This window comes from Panulirus ornatus, chromosome 9 (assembly GCF_036320965.1).
Source record: "Panulirus ornatus isolate Po-2019 chromosome 9, ASM3632096v1, whole genome shotgun sequence".
NCBI lineage: Eukaryota > Metazoa > Arthropoda > Malacostraca > Decapoda > Palinuridae > Panulirus > Panulirus ornatus.
The window spans coordinates 23440021-23454391 of NC_092232.1; the positions used below are offsets into that span (position 1 = coordinate 23440021).

Sequence of the window (14371 nt, forward strand, 5' to 3'; positions counted from 1 at the left end):
CGCACAAAGAAATATTGGTATGGATAGTCTCCCCTTCCAGAGTACAAAATTATATGGCTGAACTTAAGGGTTTGGTTGTTTGTAGAATATCAGAAATAATATCACGCTGTAGGAGGGAATAAAATTTTGTTAAAAAAATGGCAACTCCTGACACTTGATTACCTAAAGGTTGCAGTTTACCACATTTGTTTGGTTTATTCAATCCCATGCATGCCTTTAACTCTCCATAATATAAGGGCTTCAGATAATCCAAAGCCATTATTGATCCATCCATTCCCTTCTTTGTCTCCTTTTCCCCTTTGCTTCCTTGACCTCATATGCATAGATACTTTTCATCAGTCTTTCTTTACTCATCCTCTCCCATGTGTCCAAACCATTTTAGTAAATCCAGGTCAGCTCTCTCAATCAGACTGTGCTAATGACCACATCACCAACACTGTCATTCCATACACTATCAACCTGCCTCAAACCACACATTATTCTTAGGCATTTCATATCCAACATAAGTACCTCCCTTCTTTCTTACATGTTCATGACAAATGATATGTATCCATACAATACTGTTGGGATAATTATACCTTCAAACATATCTATCTTTGCCTGAAAAGACACTGACCTCCCCTCAAATTGCTCCTTAACCCATTTGCTGTTAGATTTATATACCGATTTATTTTTTTGTGTCTAATTGCATACATCATCCATTTAAGCTCACAGTTAAGTTTTGTCTAAGTGCCTGTGTGACTTCTTAGCTTTTTAAAATCATAAGACATGGTGCTGCACTACTGTTATCATAGATGACAGTAGATGGTGTTGGCAGCGTGCACATTAACATTTTCTCTATCTATAACTGACACCTGTTCCAACTGGAACTCCCTCAAAAGGGTGGCCTTGGCATATGTATATTGATAGAATGGTTCTTGTTTTGCTTTTATATTATAATCAGGAGAGACAGTGTAAAATGGCAAAAGGTGAGAGCAAATAACGTGAGGGGAGTAGGTGAGGAATGAGATGTATTAAGGGAAGCGGTGATGGCTTGTGCAAAAGATGCATGTCGGAGGTAGAGTTGTCAGTGAAAGAAAAAAGAGGCATTTGGACAATACAAGGAAAGATGTATAAAAGAAAGATGTATAAAAGAAAGTAGCAGGTCAAAAGGAAGGTACAAATTGAAAAAGAGGGAAAATTAGAGTTAGGGTGAGAGAGTATCATTAAAGTTTAGATAGAATAAAAGATGCTTTGGAAGGAGATAAGTAACATGCATAAGACAAGAACAAATGGGAACATCAGTGAAGGGGGCAAGTAATAACGGTTAGTAATGAAGTGAGTATTTTGAAGGTTTGTTGAATATGTTTGATGACAGAGTGACATATAGGGAATTTGGTTGGGGTGGTGTGCAAAGTGAGAGGGTCAGGGAGAATGGTTTGGTTAAGAGAGAAGAGGTAGTGAAAGCTTTGCGGAAGATGAAAGCCAGCAAGTCCGCAGGTTTGGATAGTATTGCAGAAGAATACAGTAAGAAAGGGGGTGACTGTGTTGTTGATTGGTTGGTAAGGATATTCATTGTATGTATGGATCAGAATGAAGTGTCTGAGGATTGACAGAATGCATGCATAGTGCCATTGTACAAAGGCGATAAGGGTTAGTGTTCAAACTAAAGGGGCATAAGTTTGTTGTTACTCCTGGGAAATTGTATGGAAGGGTATTGATTGAAAGGGTGAAAGTATGTACAGACTGTCAGATTTGGGAGGAGCAGTGTGGTTTCAAAAGTGGTTGAAGATGTGTGGATCAGGTTCTTGCCTTGAAGAATGTGAGCGAGAAATACTTAGAAAATGATGGATTTGTTTGTAGCATTTATGGATCTGGAGAAAGCATATAATAGGGTTGATAGAAATGTTTTGTGGAAGGTTTTGAGAGTATATGGTGTGGGTGCTAAGCTGCTAGAAGCAGTGAAAAGTTTTTACCAAGGATGTAAGGCATGCATATGAGTAGGAAGAGAGGAGAGTGATTAGTTCCCAGTGAAGGTTGGTCTGCAGCAGGGGTATGTGATGTCCCCATGGTTGTTCAATTTGTTCATGGATGGGTTGGTTGCTAGAGTTTTAGATAGAGGGGTAAATATGCAGTCTGTTGGGGATGAGAAGGCCTGGGAAGTGAGTCAGCTGTTTGCCGATGATACAGCTCTGGTGGCTGATTCGAGTGAGAAACTGCAGAAGTTGGTGACTGAGTTTGGAAGCGTGTGTGAAAGGAGAAAGTTGAGAGTAAATGTAAATAAAAGCAAGGTTGAGGGACAAGTTGATTGGGATGCAAGTTTAAATGGAGAAAAATTGGAGGAAGTGAAGTGTTTTAAATATCTGGGAGTGAATTTAACAGCGAATGGGACCATGGAAGCGGAAGTAAGTCTTAGGGAGGGGGAGAGAGTGAAGATTTTGGGAGCACTGATGAATGTGTGGGAGAGAATGTTTTCTCAGACAGCAAAAATGGATATGTTTGAAGAAATAGTAGTTCCAACAATACTATATGGTTGTGTGGCATGGGCTGTAGATGGGGTTGTACAGAGGAGGGTGAATGTGTTGAATGTGAAATGTTTGATGTCAATATGTGGTGTGAGGTGGTTTGATTGAGAAAATAATGAAAGGGTAAGAGAGATGAATGGAAATAAAAAGTGTGGTTGAGAGAGCATGTTGAAATGGTGTGAACATATCGAGAGAGTGAGTGAGGAAAGGTTGACAGAGAGGATATATGAGTCTTGAAGTGAAGGGAACAAGAAGTGAGAGACCAAATAGGAGGTGGAAGGATGGAGTGAAAAAGATTTTGAGTGATCTGGGCATGAGTACACAGGAGGGTGTGAGAAGTGCAAGGAAAAGAATGAACTGGAACAATGTGGTATACCAGGGTCGACGTGCTGTCAGTGGACTGAACCAGGGCATGTGAAATGTCTGGGGTAAACCATGGAAAGGTATGTGGGGGCCTAGATGTGGATAGGCAGCTGTGGTTTTGGTGCATTACTTATAACAATTAGAGACTGAGTGTGAACAAATGTGGCTGTTTTCCATGTCGGTGGGGTAGTGCCAGGAAACACGAAGAATGGCTCATCCATTTAAACATGCACACATAAATGCCCACATATGCACAGACATATGCATATATACATGCACATATTCATACTTGCTTGCCTTCATATATCCATTCCTGTCGCTACCCCACCCCACAGGAAACAGCATCGCTACCCCCTGCTTCAGCAAGGTAGCACCAGGAAAACAGACAAAAATGGCCATATTTGTTCACACTCAGTCTCTAGTTGTCATGTGTAATGCACTGAAACCACAGCTGCCTATCCATATCCAGGCCCTCACATACCTTTCCATGGTTTACCCCAGACATTTCACATGCCCTTGTTTGGTTCATTGATAGCATGTCGATCCTGGTATACCACATCGTTCCAATTCTATTCCTTCCACGCCTCATACCCTCCTGTATGTTTAGGCCCCAAACATTCAAAATCTTTTTCACTCCATCTTTCCACCTCCGATTTGGTCTCCCTCTTCTTGTTCCCTCCACCTCTGACACATATATCCTCTTTGTCAATCTTTTCTCACTCATTCTTTCCATATGTCCAGCCACTTCAACACACCCTCTTCTGCTCTCTTAATCACACTCTTTTTATTTCCACACATCTCTCTCACCCTTTCATTTCTTACTTGATCAAACCACCTCACACCACATACTGTCCTCAAACATTTCACTTCCAATACATCCATTCTCCTCCATACAACCCTAGCCATAGCCCATGTCTCACAACCATATAGTATTGTTAGAACAACCTCGCCCCCTCATGTTTTTGGGTACTATAGATATGGCAGTATGCATGGTACAATGCTTGTGTTGAAGTAATAATCTTTTTTTCCAGAAAATACTTTAGGCACTGAAGAGAGTCTATAACATGATTGTGGTAATGGGATAGATTCCAAAATGCTAGTAGAAAATGATTGTGATGCCACCTTATTTAAATGTAATATAAAGCTTGCACAATAGCTTTAGGTTATAAGTCAATTATCATTATGAAAATTATGGAAGTAGACTTCCTTACATGAGTTTATGAGAAACCACTGACCAGTAGTTAACATATAAGGTATCTTATACGTTATATATTTTATATATCAGTTTAACATGTTCGCTGTTTCTTGCTTGAGTAAGGTAGCGTCTAGAACAGATGACCAAGCCTTAGAAGAAAAAATTATTCTCGTGTAGTTCTTTCCTCTGTTTCTTCTGAAAAGCAGTACAAAATGGGAGGACTTCCAAACCTCTGCTCCTTCCCCTTAGTCACCTTTTACATCACACAAAAGATATGTGGGCAGCATTCTTACTCCCCTTTTCCCAGAGATGATGAAAATTATAAGGCATCTATTATCATTTTATTCTATTTCTCAGATCTTTGTAAATGAAAATGGAGTGAATACTGGTGAAATAATTTGGTAGTTTAGGTTTTTAATTTTTGTATATGTATTTAGAAAAGAAATTCATTATAAATCATGATTCATTTACTCAAACATTGAATGATAGTAGTGCCTTGAAATGTAGTAAAGTAATTGGATGAAGTTCTGCATACGCTCTCCAAGGAAAATGTCTATGGTAACATATATACATGGAAGAAAATAGAAAAACAATTAGTCACAGTTAAATCTCTATATTGCATTGTGCAATTTTTTTTTCCAGGTTTTTCATTTGCATTATTCATACTATTTTGAAATCAGCTATTTCATAATTTTTGAGTTGTATGTTAAGGTAGTACTTCATTTTCTTTTCTTGTGTTACCCGGTTTGCAGTATTTTTTATGGTTATAAGATCCCCCTTTGGAGTTGTGATACATCTTTCACTGTGGTTGTAGTTGTAGCAGTGGTACTAGATGTAGGTCAGAGTTAAGTAGGTTAATATACTGTACATAGTAGGCCTTTATTGCTGGAAGTCACCCATCACAGTCAAAGAGGTTTTGGTAGATAGGGCAAGTGACAGGCCATATTAAAGATTTTTATATAATTATTGTTAATCTCTTAAGCCATCAGCTTTTTTTCTAACTAGATTCTTGTTCAAATATGCAGATTCTCTTATGTCATGGTTGTTATTAGCCCCTATATTCTCTGGAAGAATAAAATAGCCATCTGCTGCTCAAGTTTAGCTGTGTAATGGCATACAGAGGAGTGGTATGCTGTAGATATATAACATTCGGTGTTAAATTATTTAAATATTCCAGTGCAGATCCTGTTACCCATGTACAAAGCACTTGATTATTTGTATTTTGATATTCTGCTGTATTACTGTTATGTTTTTGCTGTTCTGAATTGGGGAGGTTTCTGTGTATATATATATATATATATATATATATATATTTGCTTTGTCACTGTCTCCCGTGTTTGCGAGGTGGCGCAAGGAAACAGACGAAAGAAATGGCCCAACCCACCCCCATACACATGTATATACATACATGTCCACACACGCAAATATACATACCTACACAGCTTTCCATGGTTTACCCCAGACGCTTCACATGCCTTGATTCAATCCACTGACAGCACGACAACCCCGGTATACCACATCGATCCAATTCACTCTATTCCTTGCCCTCCTTTCACCCTCCTGCATGTTCAGGCCCCGATCACACAAAATCTTTTTCACTCCATCTTTCCACCTCCAATTTGGTCTCCCACGTCTCCTCGTTCCCTCCACCTCCGACACATATATCCTCTTGGTCAATCTTTCCTCACTCATTCTCTCCATGTGCCCAAACCATTTCAAAAAGAGTGTGGTTGAGAGAGCAGAAGAGGGTGTTTTGAAATGGTTTGGGCACATGGAGAGAATGAGTGAGGAAAGATTGACCAAGAGGATATATGTGTCGGAGGTGGAGGGAACGAGGAGAAGTGGGAGACCAAATTGGAGGTGGAAAGATGGAGTGAAAAAGATTTTGTGTGATCGGGGCCTGAACATGCAGGAGGGTGAAAGGCGGGCAAGGAATAGAGTGAAATGGATCAATGTGGTATACCGGGGTTGACATGCTGTCAGTGGATTGAATCAGGGCATGTGAAGCGTCTGGGGTAAAGCATGGAAAGCTGTGTAGGTATGTATATTTGCGTGTGTGGACGTATGTATATACATGTGTATGGGGGTGGGTTAGGCCATTTCTTTTGTCTGTTTCCTTGCGCTACCTCGCAAACGCGGGAGACAGTGACAAAAAAAAATATATATATATATATATATATATATATATATATATATATATATATTTGTTTCTGTTTAAGAAACAGACATCCACTCTCTAGCTATTATGTATAATGCACTGAAACCATAGCCCAGTGTCCACAGACCTCTTCATATCCCCTGATTAAGCCCCTTGTACATCACACTGATCCAGTTCTTCTTTCTCATGTACACATCCAACTGAATTTTCAGTTCCCAATACCCTAAAGACTCACTCACTCCATCCTACCATTTCCTTGGCCTCCTCCTGACCCCTCTCTCTTGGTCAATCTTTCTACTGTTATCCTCCATATGTCCAAACCAGTTCTGTACACTTTGGTTAATTTTTTCTGTCAAACTGCATTTACTAACACACCTCTCTCTTACACTGTCACTCCTTGAATTATCAACCTACCTCGTAGGACACAGTCCTGAGAACTTTCATTTCCAACTTGTTTGCCCTTCTTTCTTTCATTTGCATGCAAGGCCTAAGAGGAATCAATATAACACTGCTATACCTTCAAAGGTACCCATTTTTGCCATAACAGATGACCTTTCCTTCCACCCAGTCCTCAGTGCACAGAGAATCTGATCCCCCCCGCTCCCACTGTGTGGCTCACGTCAATCCTCATTGTTCCATCTACTACCTAGTTAACTTCGAGGTACTGAAAGCACTCCTCATCCTCCAGGTCCTCCCTATTCAAACTTCATCTCAAACCATCTCTTGTAATCCCTTTTTACATACGCATTTAGAGCTTTCTCTGGTTATGCAGTGTATAAAACTATCATTAAAGTCTGCCACTGAAACCTTGTCATCTGGAAACAGCAACAGATTCACCACCCACCTCACTTGGTATACCTTAGACCTACCCCTTGCTCAAAGACCTTTAAATCAACCTCCTTCATTACCCAGTCCATAAACATTGAACAGCCACATTGACTTCACCCATCCATGGCATAGATCTCCTTCCACTAAGAACCACTCAACTTACTTCACACTCATGATTTATTTGGCTTTCAAAACTCCTCTGCATTTGGTAACTTTCCATTTATCCCATATATTTGTAGTACCTTTCACAGGACCTCTCTGTTAAGGTTTTTATATTTTGATATTTGTTGTGAAACTGAGAACGGGATGGCTTTGGGGTATTCTGGGTTGAATTATTTTAACAGTCTTAACAGCATTAATTCTGTGATGTAACTCTTCACACAGAACTGACTCTATAATGAAAATTCTACCAAAACTGCAATTATATTTGACATTCCTAAGGTTGTGATAGAGGAACTCTTCATACATTCCACAAAAAGTGTGGGTTCTTTAACAGTGAATATGAAGATTTTTCTCGAAACTGATTAAAACAGTATTTAAGGTAATAAGCCATTCAGGTATGCAAGGTCATTTGAAAAAATGTAATTTTGTTTTTTCATTAAAATTCGTACAGACATCCAAGCTTAGATAGTATTCAGCATACACATCTGTAGTATGCTTTTGTTTTTTTCTTTTAGTTCACCAAAACCAAAAAAAGTCATGCTCAGTCTGTACATTGTAGGTTGTACTAGTGTGCTATGTAAATCATGTTGATTTACTTTAATGAAGATCTTCCTTCAGAGACCTTTAGCACATCTATCAGTAGAGGTACATGAATAAAGATCTTCAAAGATCTTCCAGCAGAGACATGTGGTTTACTTATCTCTGTATTTCTGTATTAATTTTCTTTCAGCTTAATTTACCTGTACAGAACAGATTTTGTATAAAACACTGTACCAGTGGAATAATTTACTTTCATGAAACTTATTAGTTTGAGTTTTTCGTAATCATTTGTTCTTTCCAGTTCTGTACTACCTATATCATTTCTAATAAATATTATTGTTTATGTTTCATTGAAAATTGTTAGCTGTGCAGCAATAGTGATGCTCATTGACACATTTAACACAGTAAGTATCAGTAAACTTGTTTTCAGTACAAGATACAGTCCTCTGGTTTTTCTAAAGACAGTTTGAGAACATTGTAATAATACTGTATTAAAGAGACAACCCTCAGTAGAGAAGGTGTAGTATTTCAATTTTATTGTGGCAATAGGCCACAGACGAAGATTAAGCTTAGTACCGTTTGCCTTACTGAGCACATTAATGTCCATCCTTCATAATGGCATTATACTTAAGGGTCAAGTCTTGATAGCTAGTAGAGAAAAAAATTCATCACATTAAATGATAAATAAACCAGTTGTTGGTAATTACTGAGTTTGTAGGGAAACATGTTTTACAGGTTTTATTTCAGTTCATCTGGAAAGAAAAAATTTATTATTGTCTGTGATTGCTCCTCTTCCATGTTTTCTTATATTTATTGTTGAATACTGGTTAAAAAGTGTAACATATTTGATATAGAGCAAATATAATATTTATGTAAGTCTTTAGTTTTATACCCTTAACTAAGAGAATATTATAGGATAATGGAGAGAAGAATCATCCTTTTCAATCATTAACAGAGAGATGCAATCTATTTCAAGGGACAGCCATCTGCTTTCCCAAATTTTTTGTAAACCAAATAAGTGAAGTCTAATGTCATCCTAATTCTAATTATTCAAACAAACTGCTTTTGTGGAGTACCCATTTGTCAAGAAATGTGTAGCACAAGAAAATATTTATGAATGAATTCAGCACGTTACAGTTTTCAGGTATACGCAAGTATTATTTAATCTTGGTAAAGGCCATTGAAATAGCATTGCAGATGCTCCTCCACATGATGGGGTTATATTCCGATAAACCCATCATAAATTGAAAGTACAATTAATATGTACATTTAATACTGTACATCTAACCTACCAACAATCACAGCGTTGCCTACCCTAGCTTAAATGTCCTCAGACCACTTAACTTACAATTGGACCAAATCAACAAACACAAAGCCTATTTTATAATAAACTTTTGAATATTGCTCCATTGTAAATTTGAACAATCATAAGATGGGGAACATCTGTACTACTATTGACAGATACTGTTGTATACACATATGGTCTCTTTTCTATCATTATAGGTAGGCATTCTAACATGAGATAAGTATCTTGTCAATGTTTTAACAAAATACTTCTTGCCATTGTATTCTTTTATTCTTAATGTGAATTTTGGCTCTAATCAAATGTGGTGAAGAATGTGTGGAAGGTGAGAATGTTATCTCAGAGAACAAAAATAGGTATGTTTGAAGGAATAGTGATTCCAACAATGTTATATGCATGCGAGGCATGGGCTCAAAATCTTTTTCAGTCAACCTCCAATTTGGTCTGCTTCTCCTCCTTCCCTCTACCTTTGACACATATATCCTCTCTGTCAATCTTTCCTCACTCATTCTCTCCATGTGTCCAAACCTTTTCAACACACCCTCTTCTGTTCTCAACCACACTCTTTTTATTAACACACATCTCTCTTACCCTTTCATTACTTAAATCACCTCATACCACATATTGTCCTCGAACATTTCATTTCCAACACATCCACCCTCCTCCGCACAATCCTATCTATAGCCCATGCCTTGCAACCATATAACACTGTTGGAACCACTAATTATTCTTCAAACATACCCATTTTTGCTCTCTGAGATAACATTCTTGCCTTCCACATATTCTTCAATGCTCCCAGAACTTTAGCCCCCTTCCCCTCCCCGTGACTCACTCCGCTTCCATGGTTCCTTCCGCTGCTAAGTCCACTCCCAGATATCTAAGACACTTCACGTCCTCCAGTTTTTCTTCATTCAAACTTAACTCCCAGTTAACTTGTCATTCAACCCTACTGAACCTATTAACCTTGCTCTTAATCACATATACTCTCAACTTTCTTCTTTCACACACTATACTAAATTCAGTCACCAACCTCTGCAGCTTCTCACCCAAATCAGCCACCAAAGCTGTATCATCAGCGAACAACAACTGACTCACTTCCCAAGCCCTCTCATCCAGAACAGACTGCATACTTGCCCCTCTCTCCAAAACTCTTGCATTCACCTTCCTAACCACCCCATCCATAAACAAATTAAACAACCATGGAGAAATCAAGCACCCTTGCTGCAAACTGACATTCACTGGGAACCTATCATTTTCCTCTCTTCCTACTTGTCCACAAGCCACAAGCCTTACATCCTTGGTAGAAACTTTTCACTGCTTCTAGCAATTTACCTCCCACACCATGTACTCACAACCTTCCACAAAGCATCTCTATCAACCCAATCATATGCCTTCTCCAGATCCATAAATGCTACATACAAATCCATCTGTTTTTCTAAGTGTTTCTAAGGGTTTCTCACAAACCTTCAAAGCAAACACCTGATCCACACATCCTCTACCACTTCTGAAACCACACTGCTCTTCCCCAATCTGATGCTCTGTACATGCCTTCACCCTCTAAATCAATACCCTCCCATATAATTTACCGGGAATACTCACCAAACTTATACCTCTGTAATTTGAGCACTCACCTGTATCCCCTTTGCCTTTGAACAATGGCACTATGCATGCATTCTGCTAATCCTCAGGTACTTCACCATGAGTCATATATACATTGAATATCCGCACCAACCAGTCAGCAACACAGTCACCCCCTTTTTAATAAATTCCACTGCAGTGCCATCCAAACCCACCACCTTGCTGGCTTTCATCTTCCGCAAAGCTTTCACTACCTCTTCTCTGTTTACCAAACCATTCTCCCTGACCCTCTCACTTCGCACACCACCTCAACCAAAACACCTTATATCTGCCACTTTATCGTCAAACACATTCAACAAACCTTCAAAATACTCACTCCATCTCCTTCTCTCTTCACCACTACTTGTTATTACCTTCCCATTAGCCCCCTTCACCACTGTTCCCATTTGTTCTCCTCTCTTACGCACTTTATTTACCTCCTTCCAAAACATCTTTTTATCCTCCCTATATTTTAATGATACTCTCTCACCCCAACTGTTATTTGCCCTCTTTTTCACCTCTTGCACCTTTCTCTTGAACTCCTGCCTCTTTCTTTTATACATCTATCAGTCATTTGCGCTATTCCCTGCAAAAATTGTCCAAATGCCTCTCTCTTCTCTTTCATTATCAATTGTACTTCTTCATCCCACTACTCACTACCCTTTTCAATCTGCCCACCTCCCACCTTTCTTATGATACATGCATCTTTTGCGCAAGCCATCAATGCTTCCCTAAATACATCCCATTCCTCCCCCACTCCCCTTACATCATTTGCTCTCACCTTTTTCCATTCTGCACTCAATCTCTCCTGATACTTCCACACACAAGTCTCCTTTCCAAGCTCACTTACTCTCAAGACTCTCATCATCCCAACATTCTCTATTCTTTTCTGAAAACTCTACAAATCTTCACCTTCGTCTCCACAAGGTAATGATTGTCAGATATCCCTCCAGTTGCCCCTCTCAGCACATTAACATCCAAAAGTCTCTCTTTCACCTGCCCATCAATTAACATGTAATCCAATAAAGCTCTCTGGCCATCTCTCTTACTTACATATGTATACTTATGTATATCTCTTTTTAAACCAGGTATTCCCAATCACCAGTCTTTTTCAGCACACAAATTTATGGATCTGGAAAAGGTATATGATAGAGTTGATAGAGATGCTATGAGGAAGGTGTTAAGAGTATATGGTCTGGGAGGTAAGTTGCCAGAAGCAGTGAAAAGTTTTTATCAAAGTTGCAAGGCATGTGTACGAGTAGGAAGAGAGGAAAGTAACTGGTTCCCAGTGAATGTAGGTTTGCGGCAGGGGTGCATGATGTCTCCATGGTTGTTTAATTTGTTTATGGATGGGGTTGTTAGAGAGGTGAATGCAAGAGTTTTGGAGAAAGGGGCAAGTGTGCAGTTTGTTCTGGATAAGACTGCTTGGGAAGTGAGTCAGTTGTTCACTGATGATACAGCACTGGTGGCTGATTCAGGTGAGAAACTGCAGAAGCTGGTGACTGTGTTTGGTAAAGTGTCACAGAAGAAAGCACAGAGTAAATGTGAATAAGAGCAAGGTTATTAGGTTCAGTAGGGTTGAGGGACAAGTCAATTGGGAGGTAAGTTTGAATGTAGAAAAACTGGAGGAAGTGAAGTGTTTCAAATATCTGGGTGTGGATTTAGCAGAGGATGGAACCATGGAAGCGGAAGTGAGTCAGAAGGTGGGGGAGGGGGCGAAGGCTCTGGTAGCCTTGAAGAATGTGTGGAAGGCAAGAACGTTATCTCAGAGAGCAAAAATGGGTATGTTTGAAGGAATAGTGGTTCCAACAATGTTATATGTTTGGGAGGCATGGCTATAGACAGGGTTGTGAAGAGGAGGGTGGATGTGTTGGAAATGAGATGTTTGAGGACAATATGTGGTGTGAGGTGGTTTGATCAAGTAAGTAACGAAAGGGTAAGAGAGATGTGTGGTAATAAAAAGAGTGTGGTTGAGATAGCAGAAGAGGGTGTATTGAAACGGTTTGGTCACATGGAGAGAATGAGGGAGAAAAGACTGACAAAGAGGATATATGTGTTAGAGGTGGAAGGAACGAGGAGAAGTGGGATACCAAATTGGAGGTGGGAAGGATGGAGTGAAAAGGATTTTGAGTAATCAGGGCCTGAACATACAGGAGGGTGAAAGGCAAGCAAGGAATAGAGTGAATTGGAACAATGTGGTATACTGGGGTCAACATGCTGTCCATGTCTCGGGTAAACCATGGAAAGTTTGTGGGGCCTGGATGTGGAAAGGGAGCTGTGTTTTGGTGCATTATACATGACAACTAGAGACTGAGTGTGAACAAATGTGGCCTTTGCTGTCATTTTGTAGCGCTACCTTGTGCGCGTGCACAGGGGAAGGGGAGTGCCATTTCATGTATGTTCAGGCCCTGATCACTCAAAATCCTTTTCACTCCATCCTTCCAACTGTAATTTGGTCTCCCGCTTCTCCTTCCCTCCACCTCTGACACATATATCCTCTCTGTCAATCTTTCCTCACTCATTCTCTTCAAGTGTCCAAGCCATTTCAATGCACCCTCTTCTGCTCTCCCAACAACACTCTTTTTATTACCACACATCTCTCTTACCCTTTCATTACTTACTCGATCAAACCAACTCACACCACATATTGTCCTCAAACATCTCATTTCCAACACATCCTCCCTCCTCTGCACAACCGTATCCATAGCCCATGCCTCACAACCATATAACATTGTTGGAACCACTATTCCTTCAAACATACCCATCTTTGCTCTCTGAGAAAATGTTCTTTCCTTCCACACATTCTTCAATGCTCCCAGAACCTTCGCTCCCTCCCCCAATCTGTGACTCACTTTCGCCTCAATGTTCCATCTGCTGTTAAGTCTACTCCCAGATATCTAAAACACTTCACTTCCTCCAGGTTTTCTACATTCAAATTTACCTCCCAATTAACTTATCCCTCAACCCTACTGAACCTAATAACCTTGCTCTTATTCCAGTTTACTCTCAACTTTCTCGTTTCACACACTTTACCAAACACAGTCGCCAGCTTCTACAGTTTCTCACCCAAATCAGCCACCAGCACTGTATCATCAGCAAACAACAACTGACTCACTTCCCAAGCCCTCTCATCCAGAACAGACTGCATACTTGCCCCTCTCTCCAAAACTCTTGCATTCACCTCCGTAACAACCCATCCATAAACAAATTAAACAACCATGGAGACATCATACACCCTGCTGCACACCGACATTCACTGGGAACCTACCACTTTCCTCTCTTCCTACTTGTACACATGCCGTACATACTTGGTAAAAACTTTTCACTGCTTCTAGCAACTTACCTCTCACACCACATACTCTCAAAACCTTGCACAAAGCATCCCTATCCATCCTATCATATACCTTCTCCAGATCCATATATGCTATATCCATCTGTTTTTCTAAGTATTTCTCACATACCTTCTTCAAAGCAAACACCTGATTCACACATCCTCAACCACTTCTGAAACCACACTGCTCTTCCCCAATCTGATGCTCTGTACATGCCTTTACCCTGTACATGTATGTGATAGAATGAAAGAAAGTAAATTCTAGATTAATATGGGTAAAACTGAAAGTTGATGGAGAGAGATGGGTGATTATTGGTGCATATGCACCTGGGCATGAGAAGAAAGATCATGAAAGGCAAGTGTTTTGGGA

At 39.7% G+C, this 14371-nt stretch overlaps 1 protein-coding gene across 1 annotated transcript in view; it reads right to left on the bottom strand.

Moving 5' to 3' along the window:
* Positions 1-8365: 8365 nt before the first annotated feature.
* The window catches only part of LOC139750042 (probable glutamate receptor), a 67036-nt gene continuing 61030 nt past the window's right edge, over positions 8366-14371 (bottom strand). The window contains exon 10 of the mRNA XM_071664380.1: positions 8366-8502. The gene's annotated coding sequence lies outside the window, so the exon portion shown is untranslated. The remainder of the gene's footprint in view (positions 8503-14371) is intronic.